This window comes from Drosophila ananassae, unplaced genomic scaffold (assembly GCF_017639315.1).
Source record: "Drosophila ananassae strain 14024-0371.13 unplaced genomic scaffold, ASM1763931v2 tig00000108, whole genome shotgun sequence".
Lineage (NCBI taxonomy): Eukaryota > Metazoa > Arthropoda > Insecta > Diptera > Drosophilidae > Drosophila > Drosophila ananassae.
In genome coordinates, this window is record NW_025319116.1 from 178,969 (window position 1) to 197,898 (window position 18,930).

Here is an 18,930-nt window from a genome sequence, read left to right on the forward strand (position 1 = left end):
TCGAATCATCAAGCAAAGGATAAGCTTCAGTGGATCGCAGTATGGCAGCTGCTCAACCACTTACAACACCTTGCCCGTTACAAAAGTCGTTTACAATTGATTCTAGGCTTTGTCATTGTATTAAATAATGTTTTCATATGTAACTAGCATGGCACCAGGTGATCAAAGATCCTCCCAATTTACTATGTTACAAATTACATTGGCATCACATCCATTGTCGTTTAAAATATAAATAATAAACTTTAAATGGTTTAGAAGCCATACAATGCAAATTGCCCCTTATTTATCATTGCAGTCCAGCACGGATACGACCTTAGAGGCGTTCAGGCATAATCCAACGGACGTAGCGTCATACCACTGTTCGCTCGAACAAGTATTGTGCCATTGGTCCGTACCTGCGGTTCCTCTCGTACTACGCAGGAATGCTGTCGCAACAACGTTTTGTCATTAGTAGGGTAAAACTAACCTGTCTCACGACGGTCTAAACCCAGCTCACGTTCCCTTGCATGGGTGAACAATCCAACGCTTGGTGAATTTTGCTTCACAATGATAGGAAGAGCCGACATCGAAGGATCAAAAAGCGACGTCGCTATGAACGCTTGGCCGCCACAAGCCAGTTATCCCTATGGTAACTTTTCTGACACCTCTTGTTAAAAACTCTTTAAACCAAAAGGATCGATAGGCCGAGCTTTTGCTGTCCCTGTGTGTACTGAACACCGAGATCAAGTCAGCATTTGCCCTTTTGCTCTATGTGTGGTTTCTGTCCGCACTGAGCTGGCCTTGGGACACCTCCGTTATTATTTGAGAGATGTACCGCCCCAGTCAAACTCCCTACCTGGCAATGTCCTTGAATTGGATCATACCTGAGTAATTGGAGTTATACCAAATTTTCAAATCAATAATACAGTAAATGCATCTCTCATTAAAGAATTTGTTTGCGATTATATAACAAACTCGTGATACTTTGATCAAGAAGCTTGCATCAAAACCCAATACCATAAGATATAATAAATATATCCGTATAATGGCTAGGAAATGATACACGTTCCATTTAATCAAGTAAGTAAGGAAACAATAAGAGTAGTGGTATTTCATTGGCGATACCAAACCGAAGTCTAATATCTCCCACTTATTCTACACCTCTTATGTCTCCTTACACTGCCAGATTAGAGTCAAGCTCAAAAGGGTCTTCTTTCCCCGCTAATTATTCCAAGCCCGTTCCCTTGGCTGTGGTTTCGCTAGATAGTAGATAGGGACATGAAAGTCTGATATGTTTAACGTGAGCACCTGCCATGTTGGCTTAATCTCACGGCCCCCTCGGGCGTGGGATATGAAACTATGCGTCAATCAGCGCCCCTTTGGAACCATGTTCCGCCGGATACCGAATGTAAGTCAATCTGTTCGGTCATGACTTAATCCTCGGTTAAGGATGGAGGCCTATCTAAACCTCTTCCGATCTTTGGGATCACGGCACCCGGTTGTATAACGCAACTCCACGTCGAGCCAGAGGCTCTACCCGCATTCGGGTGTTAAACCACAACCACCACGTAGCTCCCTAGGGGGCCTCACCATAGCCAGGACGGAACAAGTTCCGTGGGCTCCTGGCACCCGTGGTACCAGATATTATCACAGCCTCCGGTCAGGCGCCGTGCCAACAAGGACACTACCGATTTTGACTCCAGAACAGTCACGGGTCGGTGGCCCTGGATAGTACATAGCTGCTGGGAATAGATTATGAAGTGGCCGAAGCCAAATCATAAGGTGGTACAGTTTTATCCACCATGTTCATGGACATGGCTTTCTCACTGTTCGGAGGCGAGGACTATTCCTTCCTCTTCCGCAAACCGCGGCAATCGCTGCTGGTCAGTGACCAGACCGCTCGAAGACGGCCAGCTATGTTCCCAACAACCCCTAAGGGCTTGTGACAAGGCGGATTTGGAGCACCATCTCCGTGAATCCTCATCACCCGTGGTACCAGAAAAATCCTCTGGTCAGGTTCGTGCAACTCAACGAAGCACTCCCAGTTTGGCTACCATGAAGCTCGGGGACTGGTAACCCCGGCGGCGGGCGAAAACCCGGCGAACTTTGCACACACCTATTCACTCGATCCTGATTCACGCACCATTCACCCCTAACACATCTCGGCATCTACAAATCAACGCATTCGTCGACGACTGAATACGGCTCTAGCAAACACATTCAACCTGCTAATCCTATCGCTCGTGGAGAGCACTTGACTAAAGTCAAAGTCCCCCCCAGCCTGAACCACACCCAACCCGCCCAGATCACGAAGATCATCATACAACGGACACTCACAGAGAACATGTTTCCAGGTCTCCTGCCGAGAGCCACACCGGCATTCCGGACTGCCCGCCAAGTTCCGCCTATGCAAGAATGCATTCAGCGATCCATGGCCAGTCAACAGGAACCCGGCACTAAGGTTGAAACCAAAGTCCGGTCGATCGACAACAAACGAGACATCTGGAATGAACTCGTAAGTAGCCCGCCCATTCTCACTATTATCCCATCGGGCTTGCCAGTCCGACAGGACACATTCACGCAACATAGACTTCCATTCACTTGGCCCTAAACTCTCCACGTTCCCTCCCGACATTTCACGGAACAGCCATTCATCCTGCAGCAATGGCAGCCCCTTCTTGAGCTTGTAGCTTACGGCTCTACGCCGTATCTCCAAGTCAAGGGGAACTGCTCCAAACAAAACTTGCAATGCCTCCGTAGAGACAGTGCGACACACAGGCATACACCCCAACAAAATCAATCTCTGCACACTTAAAATTTTCATTCTGCCCCTAACGTCCAAGACTGCATCGTACCACGAAGGTGATCCGCTTGCTGCACAAGCAACAAACAGACCACCATATATGGTGCGAGCAGCTTTTCTGCTGAGGCCCCATTCACTTCTCAAAACTCGGCGCAATCGTCCAACCGTACCGACCAATCGGTCCTTCAGATTGGCAAGGTGTGGTGCGAAGCGCAACCGTTCTCCAACGGTCACGCCCAGGTACTTCACCTGTTTCGCATACCTTATGCTGGAGCCGTCAAGCCTGACAACGGGGGACCTGGACAAGCTGCCTTTCAGCAGCATTGTCACAGTCTTATCCCTTGCCAAGCTGACACCCACACTGTCGCCCCACTGGCCAACAATGCGCAAGCACTCTGAGGCGCTTGCCTCAATCATCGAACGCGACTGGCCCTCAACCAAGATGAGCAAGTCGTCCGCATACGCACAACACTGCCACGCTTGCTCGAGCTGCCACAGCAGGGGATCCATCATGAGGTTCCATATAAATGGACCACAGATGGAGCCCTGTGGACAACCACGAACCACATCCTTCCAAACAACCTCATTCACTCCCACCACACATGCATTTCGTCCCGAGAAATAGCTCTTCCAAAGAGCTACGTCCCGGCACCCACACTCGTTCAACCTCTGAATCACACTAGCCCAACTTAGGTAATCGAAAGCCCCCTTAAAATCCACAAACACACCGAGAACGTACTTGGAGTTGCTGGATCTCACAGAGTCCTTAACGCTCCTCCAAGCGTCCTCCGCACACCTCCCTTCACGGAAGCCAAACTGCCTATCAGACATCTGGCTCCCCACACACTCCTGCAGCCGTTCCACCAGCACTCTCTCCAGAACTTTTGCAAGAACTGGAACGAGACTGATGCCCCGAAAGGAACGCGGATTGCTCCGGTCCCTATCGAGTGACTTTAGGAGCACACTCACCCTCGTGCACTTCCATGCACTCGGAAAGGCCCCCTCACTCACACACTTGGAGTATAATTCATACAAGTGATCTGGAATGGACTTCCAGACACTTTTACAAATTTCCCCCGTGAACCCATCCAGACCAGGCGCTTTCCCAGAGCGAAGCTTAGTGAAAGCCCACTGAAGCTCGCTCATCAGGAGGGGATCGGCATCACCCACTGCATCAGGCACTGAGTGCTGCCGATCCTCCCTAGGAAAGAATTCGGACAAAAGACATTCCACACAATCCTTCCAGGTTATAAGGTCTCGACCTTCAACCCGTAGGGCACAAATATCCCTGGACCCCTCCTTCCCATTCTCCCGCAGAATCTTGTAAACACGACCCCAGGGATCGTGTTTATTTCGATCTACGAAAGAACGCCACTCGTCATCTTTCACACGCAAAACCCTATGCTTGTACTCATGAACCCTAGTACTAAGCTGATCCCTAAGCTGGGCCACGCCGTCCGCATTAGTCCTTCTGGCCCTTTGGAATCTCTTCCTCAGAGACCGGAGAGACCGCTTCTCGGCTTGCAGTTCACGCGTCCACCACTTAACACGTTTACGAGTCACCTTATGGTGCCTCGCAAACATGGAATCATTCGCACTCGTAACCCACTCTGTCACACATGCAACCTGCTCATCCACATTCATAGCACAGAAGGTGCTAAACGGGACTTGCGTCGCCGCTTCTCTCACATAATGCCCATGAAGGGCCCAATTCGCACCACGATAGCACCACCCATTAAGCCCCTCATTCGGTTCCAGGGCCACGGCGCGGGTGACCACAATCTCAATCGGATTATGATCACTCACACCTTGACCCCCCAACACACTCCATTGAAAATCACACACTCTCATTGCTGCCTCATTCGCGAGAGTAACATCAATGTCACTCGCTCCGTTCGGACTGTTGAATGTGTACCACTCGCTAGGCTTGTTAACAACCTGTACATCCTGGGTGATCACCCATTCGGCCAGCGTCTCACCCCGGTCATAGTTCCGATGGCCAGGACCAAGCCTGGACATCTTACTGAACCAGAGGGGGGATGACGCGTTCGCATCAAGGCCAAGAATGACAGGATTGCTACTCACCTGGAGTAGTACCGCATTCATGTACTGAAGGTACGGATCTAATGGCTCGGAAAACTTGCAATATACACTTACAACATACAACCTACCAAAAATCCCCTCTAAACCCACACATACACCCCAGTCAGTAGAGTTCACTAAAGTGCACTCTATGCCGGGGTCATTCACAACGACTGCGGCGCGGCCTCTGCTGTCAGGAAATACCCGCATATTTGCGGGCAAACCGCGCACCCCGCCATAGCGGTTGTACGGCTCCTGCAACAGTGCCACGACGTAGCCCTTTTCACACATCATCTGCCCCACATCGCACATAACAGCGTACGAACCCTGGCAATTAATTTGCAAGAGCCGAGACATGTTAGTGTCTTGCATTCACACGTGCCAAAACTGCGCTATAAACTGGGCAGGCCGCCGAGAGCATATTATGCCCCGACGGTAGCCCCTTGAAACGACAATTTCGGCAGTCCACCGGATTGGTGCACTTCGCCGCTACATGGCCCCCTTGTCCGCACTGGCGGCACACACTCACCTTGAGCCGGCACTCCTGGACCTTGTGGTCGAAGCCCACGCAACGATGGCAGGCATACGTCCGGACCTGGGATCGGCAGCGGAAGCTGAACCACTTTATGTACACCCTACCGGTGTCTAAAGCGGCCAGTGCCTTCTCGCTGACCTCCAGAGTCACGTTCGTAGTGCCTCCCACAGCTGCGGTCCAGGGCTTCGATGCAAAGTGCACCGACTTCTTGAAGTCAGCCACAGTCATCTCCTCCTGAAGGTTGTTCGTCCACAACTCCTGCATGAAGTCCTCCGGGGTCAGCGCCGTATCCACATCGAAGACCGTCAGGCGAGGCTTGACGGCCTGGTTGCGCTCCACACTAAGTCCCACCTCGGCGAACTTCTTCGATGCAGCGACTTTGGAGGCCTCCGAAGCTGACGGCGTGCGGATGATAGCACCGCCACGCTTCAGCTCCCGGACCTCGTGCACACGAACTCCAAGTGCTGGTGCGACTTCCTTGCGCACCTTCTCGGCGATCTGGCTGCTGGAGAGCTCCGGGTCCGTTCCCTTTACCACACAGGACCAAGTCTCCCGCACCTTGGTACGGGGGACCGGAACTGGGGCTACGGGGGTGGCGGCTTGTCCAACGGCGTTGTGGCTCGGCGTCATCGGCGGCGGCATGGCTACTCGGGTCTCCAGCTCCGCAACCCGGAGCATCAGTGCCACCACCAGCTCGTCATAACGGCTCAACGTGGCCGACACTGACTGCAAGTTGCCACTCAGCAACGCACCACGAACGGCACGCTGGGTTGCGGACAACTCAGCCAAGACGGCTCCTTGTCCAGCAGCAACGGCGGCGCGAGCAGAGGCATGCTCGAGGACAGCAACGGGGGCGACGGCGACGGGGGCGACGGCGACGGGCTCGGCGATGATGGCAGCGATGGTGGCGGCAGCGGGGGCGACGGTGTTGGCTCCGTGGGCTTCCAGCCCAGCTCCATTCAGCCCTCCAGGGCACGAGACGGCCATCTCGGCGACGGCCTTCTTCGGCGAGCTCCGCTGGTCCATCCTCTTCGGCTCCAGTTCCGCCTCCAGGTCAAAGGAAATGGAACGCTCCCTTGACTTCCGGGCTTGACGGACTTCGACCGCGACGCTGGCAGCACTAGCGACGCTAGCAGCGCTCGCTATGCTCGAGCGACTGCCCGAGCGACTGCGGCAACCACGACCGCGCGGCATTTTTCGAATTTAAATTCGAAAACTCGAATTCTCCGCGCCACAAAATGTACCAAATTTAGCACAAAAGAGTTAACTAAATACGGCCACACTCCACTCAGCTGTTCCACTGTTTTATGCCTATATGGCAACACCAACACACAGCTGCTTAAGGTTTTTATGCCGATATGGCAGCACCAAAAACAGCTGATAGAAAGCTGTTTTTATAGTTTTCACTGATATGGCAGCACCAAAGCTTAAAGCTTTATTGTTTTGCCAAAAACACGTGGCGAATTTTCGCGACGGAAAAACGCAATTTTCCACGAAAATCGGTTAGCTACAGCAACCGCACAAATCGCAACTTGTAGCACCGCACTTCGCACACAAAACGCACTATTAATTGTCCAGAAAGGCAGCGTATTTCAGCTGAATTTAATTTTTCAAACGGAGCGACCGAGAAACACGTCCGCTCTCTTCGGAAGATAGGGACAGTAGGAATCTCGTTAATCCATTCATGCGCGTCACTAATTAGATGACGAGGCATTTGGCTACCTTAAGAGAGTCATAGTTACTCCCGCCGTTGACCCGCGCTTACTTGAATTTCTTCACTTTGACATTCAGAGCACTGGGCAGAAATCACATTGTGTCAACACCCGCTAGGGCCATCACAATGCTTTGTTTTAATTAGACAGTCGGATTCCCCAAGTCCGTGCCAGTTCTGAATTGATTGTTAATTGATAATCGTTATAATTAATAAGAACTAATTGGTTTGACCCAACTAGTATTCTTAAAAATTTTAGCAAGAAAGTTCCACAATTGGATACGTAACTAACTATCCGGGGAACAAGTTACAACCATAAATGATCGAAACTCTATTTACCCAGAACGAGCACATAAACCATATTATTGTTTCCCAATCAAGCCCGACTATCTCAATCTTCAGAGCCAATCCTTATCCCGAAGTTACGGATCTAATTTGCCGACTTCCCTTACCTACATTATTCTATCGACTAGAGACTCTTCACCTTGGAGACCAGCTGCGGATATTGGTACGGCCTGTTGAGAAGTTTGCGTATCCCCACCATAAATTTTCAAGGTCCGAGGAGAAAATATCGACACAACAGTATATGTCATGCTCTTCTAGCCCATCTACCATATCTCTCTGCGAAAGACTTCCATGGTAGTACGACTATAAAACAGAAAAGAAAACTCTTCCGATATCTCTCGACGGCTTCTTTATGGTCGTTCCTGTTGCCAGGATGAGCACGAGGCCCATATTTAATAACAAACGGATACTCAACAGGTTACGGAATTGGAACCGTATTCCCTTTCGTTCAAAATTATTCAAGTATATAATTTTTACATATAGTAAATTTTATTTTTACTTGAAAATTTTCGGCTTTCGCCTTGAACTTAGGACCGACTAACTCGTGATCAACCACTGTTCACACGAAACCCTTCTCCACTTCAGTCCTCCAAGGTCTCATTCGATTATTTGCTACTACCACCAAGATCTGTACCAATAGCAGCTCCATGCAGGCTTACGCCAAACACTTCTACGCATACCATTGTACCTTCCTACTCACTAAAGTTTCAAAATTTATATTACAAGTAATATAAATCATCTACTTTAGCGGTAATGTATAGGTATACAACTTAAGCGCCATCCATTTTAAGGGCTAGTTGCTTCGGCAGGTGAGTTGTTACACACTCCTTAGCGGATTTCGACTTCCATGATCACCGTCCTGCTGTTTTAAGCAACCAACGCCTTTCATGGTTTCTGCATGAGTTGTTAATTTGGGCACCGTAACATTACGTTTGGTTCATCCCACAGCGCCAGTTCTGCTTACCAAAAGTGGCCCACTGGGCACAATATATCATAACCTTAAACTTCATATCAAGAAAGTTAAGGTTCTTACCCATTTAAAGTTTGAGAATAGGTTAAGATCGTTTCGACCCTAAGGCCTCTAATCATTCGCTTTACCAGATAAGATTATTTTATATAACATTAAAATGCACCAGCTATCCTGAGGGAAACTTCGGAAGGAACCAGCTACTAGATGGTTCGATTGGTCTTTCGCCCCTATACTCAATTCTGACAATCGATTTGCACGTCAGAACTGTTTCGGTCTTCCATCAGGGTTTCCCCTGACTTCAACCTGATCAAGTATAGTTCACCATCTTTCGGGTCACAGCATATCTGCTCAAGGTACGTTCCAGTTAGAGGCATAAATAATATAAATATTATTATACATAACTATATAGAACGCCCCGGGATTGTGTTAATTAGCTATAAAATAGTTAAAAAACTAATCCCATTATTAGTCAAGTTAATTACGCTATTAGGTTTATATCCCAATAACTTGCACATATGTTAGACTCCTTGGTCCGTGTTTCAAGACGGGTCCCGAAGGTATCCTGAATCTTTCGCATTGTTAATCATACAAGTGCTTATAATAAACACAAAAATCAATGATAATTATGCCATTATATAATTCCGAAAAATTAACGCACTGTATTCTTATTAGTCTATCAACACTTTATCAAATTAATGACATTTATTCTATGTTAAAATGCAAGCATAATAATTTGAATAAACTATAAGCCATATTTTATGATAAATTTAATATGTTAATAGATTACAATGTCCTTATATGGAAAAAATGCACATTATTTGTATAATATTGTTTAAATATTATAACTTTAATGATGAATTTTCCATAACGGATATTCAGGTTCATCGGGCTTAACCTCTAAGCAGTTTCACGTACTATTTAACTCTCTATTCAGAGTTCTTTTCAACTTTCCCTCACGGTACTTGTTTACTATCGGTCTCATGGTTATATTTAGTTTTAGATGGAGTTTACCACCCACTTAGTGCTGCACTATCAAGCAACACGACTCTTTGGAAACATCATCTAGTAATCATTAACGTTATACGGGCCTGGCACCCTCTATGGGTAAATGGCCTCATTTAAGAAGGACTTAAATCGTTAATTTCTCATACTAGAATATTGACGCTCCATACACTGCATCTCACATTTGCCATATAGACAAAGTGACTTAGTGCTGAACTGATTTCTTTTCGCTCGCCGCTACTAAGAAAATCCTTGTTAGTTTCTTTTCCTCCCCTAATTAATATGCTTAAATTCAGGGGGTAGTCCCATATGAGTTGAGGTTGTATAAAGCAATAATATTATTTACAATATCTTTATTTTATGAAGAACAATATATTAGATGTATTTTCAATTTTCGCATCTTTAAATAAGAGACAATTCCAGATGAAAAATATTTCATATTTTTTATGCTAGACATTTCTCAGTATTATTTGAATTGAAAAAAGAAAGAATTGTATATCTTCATTTTTCACATACAAATTTTTGTTATTATGTGAGATAATTGCTTTTATTTTTTATATTATGAATATATAAAATATATCCAATAATATACCATATGCATACTATAATGTTTAAAAAACAAAATAGTAAACAACTTTATTAGCATAGTCTTACAACCCTCAACCATATGTAGTCCAAGCAGCACTTCAAAATTAATTAAAGTACATAACAGCATGGACTGCGATATGCGTTCAAAATGTCGATGTTCATGTGTCCTGCAGTTCACACGATGACGCACAGTTTGCTGCGTTCTTCATCGACCCATGAGCCGAGTGATCCACCGCTTAGAGTTTTATAAATATATATAATATATACAATTCGTCATTTATATTTTTATTGAAAGAAATTAAAAATACACCATTTAACTGGCATATATCAATTCCTTCAATAAATTTATTTTTATACCTAAAATAATTGTTGCGAAATGTCTTAGTTTTATATAATCAATATAAATAGTTTTATATTGTTGAATATTATATAAAGCATTAACCTGAATATCAGGTACAACAATGTATATTTTAGGTGTTGCATTTATCAATGTATGCGCATAATTTAATATGAACAATACATTCCGCAACGCATGTATATTATGAGTCATATACAAGCTAATTATATTTATTTTAAGACGATATCTCGTCTTTTTATATACATATATATATTTTTCAAGACAATATTTTGTCTATATTTTATATATTTCATATTTATATTCATATAATTTTTAAAGACGACAATTCGCCTATAATTTATTTCTTTATTATTTTTTTTTAATAAAGACGACAATTCGTCTATAATTCATATATATATATTTCTTTATTATTTTTCTAATGAAGACGACAATTCGTCTATAATTCATATATATTTACTTTTTTAATAATATATTAAAATATTATTATATATTTTTGGGCAATTTTTAATTATATTTCATTATTTATTATTTAAATAATAATAAATATTTATTAACGGATAAGATTCATTCAATAATGATCCTTCCGCAGGTTCACCTACGGAAACCTTGTTACGACTTTTACTTCCTCTAAATAATCAAGTTCGGTCAACTTCTGCGAAACAACCGTAACACGCAAGGCGTCACAGTGATCACGTCCGGAGACCTCACTAAATAATTCAATCGGTAGTAGCGACGGGCGGTGTGCACAAAGGGCAGGGACGTAATCAATGCGAGTTAATGACTCACACTTACTAGGAATTCCAAGTTCATGTGAACAGTTTCAGTTCACAATCCCAAGCATGAAAGTGGTTCAGCGGTTTACCCGGACCTCTCGGTCTAGGAAATACACGTTGATACTTTCATTGTAGCGCGCGTGCAGCCCAGGACATCTAAGGGCATCACAGACCTGTTATTGCTCAATCTCATTATTGCTAGACGCAATTTGTCCATTTAAGAAGCTAGTATCCTTATAATGGGACAAACCAACAGGTACGGCTCCACTTACATAAACACATTCAAACACAATAAACATTTTACTGCCACCATGAATGAAGGCTATATAAGCTTCAACACCATAATCCTGAAGATATCTATTTAATATATTTGAGTCTCGTTCGTTATCGGAATTAACCAGACAAATCACTCCACGAACTAAGAACGGCCATGCACCACCACCCATAGATTCGAGAAAGAGCTATCAATCTGTCTTACACACTTATGTTCGGACCTGGTAAGTTTTCCCGTGTTGAGTCAAATTAAGCCGCAGGCTCCACTCCTGGTGGTGCCCTTCCGTCAATTCCTTTAAGTTTCAGCTTTGCAACCATACTTCCCCCGGAGCCCAAAAGCTTTGGTTTCCCGGGAAGCGACTGAGAGAGCCATAAAAGTAGCTACACCCAATTGCTAGCTGGCATCGTTTATGGTTAGAACTAGGGCGGTATCTGATCGCCTTCGAACCTCTAACTTTCGTTCTTGATTAATGAAAACATCTTTGGCAAATGCTTTCGCTTAAGTTAGTCTTACGACGGTCCAAGAATTTCACCTCTCGCGTCGTAATACTAATGCCCCCAAACTGCTTCTATTAATCATTACCTCTTGATCTGAAAACCAATGAAAGCAGAACAGAGGTCTTATTTCATTATCCCATGCACAGAATATTCAGGCATTTGAAGCCTGCTTTAAGCACTCTAATTTGTTCAAAGTAATTGTACCGGCCCACAATAACACTCGTTTAAGAGCACTAATGCAGGTTTTTAAATAGGAGGAACATATGAAAAAATACAAGTATTTAAACATATATAAGAACTCCACCGGTAATACGCTTACATACATAAAGGTATAGTACTAACTACAATTGTATGTTGTACTACCCGTATGAAGCACAAGTTCAACTACGAACGTTTTAACCGCAACAACTTTAATATACGCTATTGGAGCTGGAATTACCGCGGCTGCTGGCACCAGACTTGCCCTCCAATTGGTCCTTGTTAAAGGATTTAAAGTGTACTCATTCCAATTACAGGGCCTCGGATATGAGTCCTGTATTGTTATTTTTCGTCACTACCTCCCCGAGCTGGGAGTGGGTAATTTACGCGCCTGCTGCCTTCCTTAGATGTGGTAGCCGTTTCTCAGGCTCCCTCTCCGGAATCGAACCCTGATTCCCCGTTACCCGTTGCAACCATGGTAGTCCTAGATACTACCATCAAAAGTTGATAGGGCAGACATTTGAAAGATCTGTCGTCGGTACAAGACCATACGATCTGCATGTTATCTAGAGTTCAACCAATATAACGATCTTGCGATCGCTTGGTTTTAGCCTAATAAAAGCACATGTCCCATAAGGTTCATGTTTTAATTGCATGTATTAGCTCTAGAATTACCACAGTTATCCAAGTAACTGTTAACGATCTAAGGAACCATAACTGATATAATGAGCCTTTTGCGGTTTCACTTTTAATGCGTGTGTACTTAGACATGCATGGCTTAATCTTTGAGACAAGCATATAACTACTGGCAGGATCAACCAGAATAATGTTTATTTCTTGATATATTATTTTCATTTTGATATTTAGAAAATAAATATTGCAAATATTTGTATATATTATATTAATAACGAATTTGGCCAATTATTAAATGGCATTCAATATTCGTTCTTTATAAAATAAATATATATAGAATATTTATATATATTTTAATTTTGGCTTTCTTAAACCCGGCTGGGACGTGTAACCGGGTTTTTCTTTTGTTTATTAAAAACATTGTGTGGTCTTTTTACATGGTATAATTGCTACTCTATTGTTTTTAGCCTTTATTTAATATATTACATATTATGCATATATTTAATTCTAAAATATCTTTTTATATTCACATACAACAATTTGTATATATTCACATATATATATTTGTTTAATATTATAATAATATTATAACAATTGTAATTTGATAATAAATTTAAAATTTAATTTCTTTGTAAATTAGTTTAGTTTTATATGATATAAAACTAAGCACTTACATATTCAAAAGTTTTAATATTTTAATATATATTTTGTTTAATATGTATGCATATAATAATAATATATAATAATATCATCATCATATACACATATGAAAATTAAATTAAATAAAATTTAATATAACTTCATATAGACGCTAGGAAAGAAAAAGTAACTTTTTACTAACCTAGCTCCAGAGTTTAACGATAATATTCGGAAACTTGTCAAATTAATGAAATATTAATATAACACTTACGTTTCAACTATATTATCTTAATAATATAATTTATATAAATATAATATAAAATTGTATATTATATAGGTAGGCTGACACCACCTACCATATATACCTTTTTAGTCGCGATCGAGCTTCTGAAGCGAACAGACGTGCCTCCGTGTGTGCTCCGTGTGAGAACCGTATAAAACCGCAAAAACCTTACCGACAGAGACGGAATTTAGTGTCCCCCGCGTGGGAGCCTAAATACAATCAAGTGAAAACAAAATAGTGACAGTGACACTCATAGTTTTGTGAAAAATCGCAATTTTCTGTGCGCAAAAATAACCACGTGCGTGGAAAATTACCAAGCTTATTGAAGCTTTCAAGCTTAAAGCTTAAAGTTCAAAGCTTTCAAGCTTTAAGCTTTAAGCTTTAGTAAAGACACGAACCGCTGCAAGCTTAGCGGAGTTCCGAACCTCCCAAAGCTTAGAACTTTCAAGAACTTTATAAGCTCTCCAAACTTTGGAAAGCTTGGCGCGAATTTGGGCCCTTTTAAAACCCGAATTCGCGGCAAACCACCATGGAATGGCAAGCGCCGCCCCGATCGCCCAAGGCTAAGCCGCCCAGGAAAAAGCCTAACTCCAGCGAAGTCTTCGGAAGCGATTCCAGCGAATCCGAACCCGGAGAAGTAAAGCGCAAGTCGGCCAAGAAACCCAGCGAAGAAAAACCCAGCACCAGCGCGGCAGCTAGAGCCGCGCTTTTGACCAAGCTTAGACTCCAAGGTAATTCCTTTGCCCTTCTCTCGGACGACGACGAGCTCTCGGACTCCGAAGCTGAAAGCGAAAATCCTTCAACGGCTTTAAAGACTGACGCTCCCAAGAAGACCCCCAAGGAAATAAAGCCTCCCCCGATTTTTATACCAGATGTGACCAACATTAAAGCCCTGTCTAAAGCCATCTCCAGCGCCCTTGGCGACAAAGTTGACGTCACTTTCAAGACTAGCCTGAGCAACACCACAAGGGTTATGACTCCGAATAAGGAGTCATATACCAAATTGAAGCAATTTCTAAACGAGAACAACAAGCGATACCACACTTTCCAGCCCAGAGACGAACGCGCCTACCGAGTTGTCGTAAAAGGCCTTCACTTCTCCACTGACCCGGACGACATTAAGGAGTGCTTCAGCTTCCATGGGCATAACGTCAGGGACTTATACAATCCCACACAAAGAGGAACGAAGAAACCGCTGAACCTCTTCTTCGTCAACCTCGAGCCCGCTAAAAATAACAAAGAAGCATTCCAGATTAAACGGCTATGCAGCACCGTTGTCACGGTCGAGCCGCCAATGAAATTCAATGACGTTCCTCAATGTTATCGTTGCCAGGCGTTCGGCCACACCCAGCGTTACTGCCAAATGGAGCACCGTTGCGTCAAGTGCGGAGATCGCCACCCCACCGCTGAATGCACCAAAGCCTCCAGCGAACCAGCCCTTTGCCTCCACTGCAACGGGCCTCATACAGCCTCTTACAAAGGCTGTCCAAGCTATAAGAAGGCCAAAGGCGCGTTCGCCTCAAAGCCGACAGTACCACGAGGCCAGCAGCCTCACTTCAGCAAGGTCAACCCCAACTTGAGCTACGCCAGCGCTGCCAAAAGTGGAGTACCACAGCTAGACAATCCCGATCCTAGTCCTACAGACAACCCGATGGACGCCTTAATGGCCAGGATGGAGTCGATGTTCGAGCGAATGATGGAGAAGGTCATGAGCCAAATGACCAAAATGATGGCCACCATCTGCAGCTCGCTATGCAAGCGGGACTAGACATTACAGTTTGGAACGCCAACGGCCTGGTTAGTTCCAGGCCAGAAGTCGAACTTTACTGTAAGACCAATCAAGCCGACGTTCTCCTAATTTCGGAAACGCACTTCACCACCCGATCATACTTAAAAATCCGAGGTTATGACATCATTGCCGCCAACCACCCCAACGGCAGAGGTCGTGGAGGCGCAGCCATTCTGATCCGAAGCAGCATCAAATATGAGGCCCTTCCTGCCATCAGAGAAGAGTGGGTTCAATGCGCCCAAATCCAAGTCACCACCACCAACGGAGATATCACCATTGCTGCTGCCTACTGTCCGCCCAAACACAGCGTTAGCGTCGAGGACTTTGGTTCGCTCCTTGATTGTCTCGGTCCCAAATTCATCATTGGCGGGGACTTCAATGCCAAACACCCGTGGTGGGGCTCTAGGATCAGGAACCCGAAAGGCACTGCACTGTACAGGCAAGTACAATCCCGAAATCTTAGCTGTCACGGGACAGGGGCACCGACGTACTGGCCTACGGATCCTCATAAGATCCCAGATGTGCTGGACTTCGTCATCTCAGGAGGACTGGATTCTGCTGGAATTCAAACCAGAGAAGTGGTCGACCTCATTTCGGACCACAGCGCCTTCGCCGTATCCCTCTACAGCCCCGCTCTGCTCAGGTCAGCCCGTAAAAGGCTAATCTTTAAATCTACGGATATTGGCAAGTACCAATCTCACCTAATCACCTTTACTGACCCCAGCCTGCCTCTTGACTCTCCTCATGACATCGAAACTGCCGTGGAAACAATGACCGCTCAAATCCAACAAGCAGCCTCAGTAGCTGCACCGAGACTCTCCAACCGCCCAAGAGCAACCGACAAAGACATCCACTTCTGGAGCCCGGAAGTCGAAGAGCTCAAGATCGAAAAACGCCGACTCCGGAGAGTATGGATGCTCTCAAGGAACCCCTTAGACAAAACCGCCCTTAACAGAGCGTGCAAACTTCTGTCGGAGACTCTGGCGAGGCTAAGGAAGGAGGCTTTTGACGGGTTTGTTGAGCAACTTGAGCCAGGCGACCCCCAGAACAACCTATGGCGGGTCACGAAAACCATCAGACGGCCCCTGAAAAGGATCCCTCCCGTGAAAAGAGCTGACGGCATCTGGTGCAGATCCGAGACTGACAGGGCCAACGCCTTCGCCGAACACCTAGAAGAGGTCTTTACGCCCCACAGTCGTTGCTCAACGGAGGACGCAGCTGAAACTGCCCGGCTACTAGCCGAGCCTCTCCGGGATGCCGACCCGATTCGTCCAGTCACAACTGAGGAAACAGCCGAGCTCATCTCCATCATGAGCAACACCAAGGCCCCGGGCGATGATGGTATCAATGCGATTGCATTAAAGCTACTGCCACCTCCTAGCATCCTACTCATCACCAGGATTTACAACAGATGCATGGAGATAGGGTACTTTCCGTCTTCATGGAAACGTGCCCAAGTAGCCATGATACCTAAGCCTGGTAAACCTGAAGCCAATCTCGCCTCATACCGTCCAATAAGCCTACTTCCAATGCTCTCCAAAATACTCGAAAGAGTATTTTTGAGCAGAGCATTGCCTGTACTGGACGAGGCTGGACTGATCCCTGATCACCAGTTTGGCTTCAGGAGGCGACATGGAACTCCTGAGCAGTGCCATAGGGTCGTGCAGTACATTCTGGACGCTTTTGAAACCAGAAAGTACTGCATGGCCGTCATGCTGGACGTTAAGCAAGCATTCGACCGGGTCTGGCATCCCGGACTCCTCTACAAGCTCAAGACAGCATTGCCTCGACCATACTTCTTATTTCTGAAGGCTTTTCTGGAAGACCGTAGGTTTGCGGTAAGATGCGGCGAGGCCATCTCTGAGCTCAGAGTGGTTCACGCTGGAGTCCCTCAAGGCAGCGTTCTTGGCCCACTGCTCTACAACCTCTACACGGCTGACCTCCCCGTTCTACAGAACAGGGACCTGATGGCTGCAACCTACGCTGACGACACCGCATTTCTGACCGTTTCGGACAGCGCCATAGAGGCTGCCGCCGTCATGCAACAACAGCTAGACCTGCTCAACGGATGGCAAAAGCGGTGGAACATTGAAGTCAGCAATGAGAAGTCCACCTCCACCACATTCTCTCTCCGCCCAGGCAACTGCCCCACAGTCCACCTAAACGGTTCCCCAATCCCACAAGTGGACACTCCCAACTACCTGGGGTTCACTCTCGATCGGAGACTCACGTGGAGGCCGCATATTGAGAAAAAACGTAAACAGGCCTACGAGAGACTTCGCTCCTTTTACTGGATTATGGGCAGAAGATCGAAGCTCCGAACGTCTTCGAAGCTTCTTGTCTATAAAGCCATTATACGTCCAATCTGGACATATGGCATCCAGCTCTGGGGCACTGCTAAGTCATCGAATGTGCGAATGATCCAAACACTGGAAAACAGAGCGTTGAGAATTGCCACTGGGGCCCACCCCTTCCACGACAACATCACCATCCACGAGGTCTTGAAGTTCCCATGGGTGAGGGACGAGATTAAGAAAAGCAGCGTGCGCTACAGACAGCGGCTCCATGATCACCCAAACCGGACTGCCGTCGCCTTGCTGAACAACAGAGAGCAGCCCAGAAGATTGAAAAGGACGCACCCATTGGACCTCGCATCAACATCTTAATAGAGATAAACTTTCAATAAATATAAATTAAATATACTAAACTAGAATGTAATCCTAAATTTAGTAAATATAAATTAAACATAATAAACTAGAATGTATCCCTAAATTTAGTAAACACCGTTAACATACTCTAATGTACTATAATACTACTTATACATGTATTTCTAATTATTAGTGAAGTTGATGTAACAAAATTTAATGGTTGTCCGCAAAGGACAGTTTTAAATAAATAATGTACCCTGATAATAAAAAAAAAAATATATACCTTTTTGACTACGCTTTCGTAAAGTGTGGTATTTAAATATCTTCTCCCCCTCACTTAAAAGCATTCATTTTGGTATTTTAAATATATTCATATAATATAAATTTTAATATTAATATTATACAGGCAGGCCGACACCACCTACCATATATATCTTTTTGACTACGCTTTCGTAAAGTGTGGTATTTATATATCTTCTCCCCCTCACTTAAAAGCATTCATTTTGGTATTTTAAATATATCCATATAATATAAATTTTAATATTAATATTATATAGGCAGGCCGACACCACCTACCATATATATCTTTTTGACTACGCTTTCGTAAAGTGTGGTATTTATATATCTTCTCCCCCTCACTTAAAAGCATTCATTTTGGTATTTTAAATATATCCATATAATATAAATTTTAATATTAATATTATATAGGCAGGCCGACACCACCTACCATATATATCTTTTTGACTACGCTTTCGTAAAGTGTGGTATTTATATATCTTCTCCCTCTCACCTAAAAATACTCATCAGAATACTTTTATCATTT

The 18,930-nt window shown here is 44.7% G+C and overlaps 2 non-coding genes and 1 pseudogene across 2 annotated transcripts; all 3 read right to left on the reverse strand.

Annotated features, from left to right (window-relative positions):
* Positions 1 to 9,750, reverse strand: LOC116656286 (annotated as a pseudogene).
* A 330-nt stretch (positions 9,751 to 10,080) lies between these two features.
* LOC116656285 lies at positions 10,081 to 10,259 on the reverse strand. Its single transcript, XR_004311255.1, has one exon. It is a non-coding gene; the product is annotated as a 5.8S ribosomal RNA (ribosomal RNA).
* A 686-nt stretch (positions 10,260 to 10,945) lies between these two features.
* LOC116656324 lies at positions 10,946 to 12,940 on the reverse strand. Its single transcript, XR_004311289.2, has one exon. It is a non-coding gene; the product is annotated as a small subunit ribosomal RNA (ribosomal RNA).
* Between the last annotated feature and the right edge of the window lie 5,990 nt (positions 12,941 to 18,930).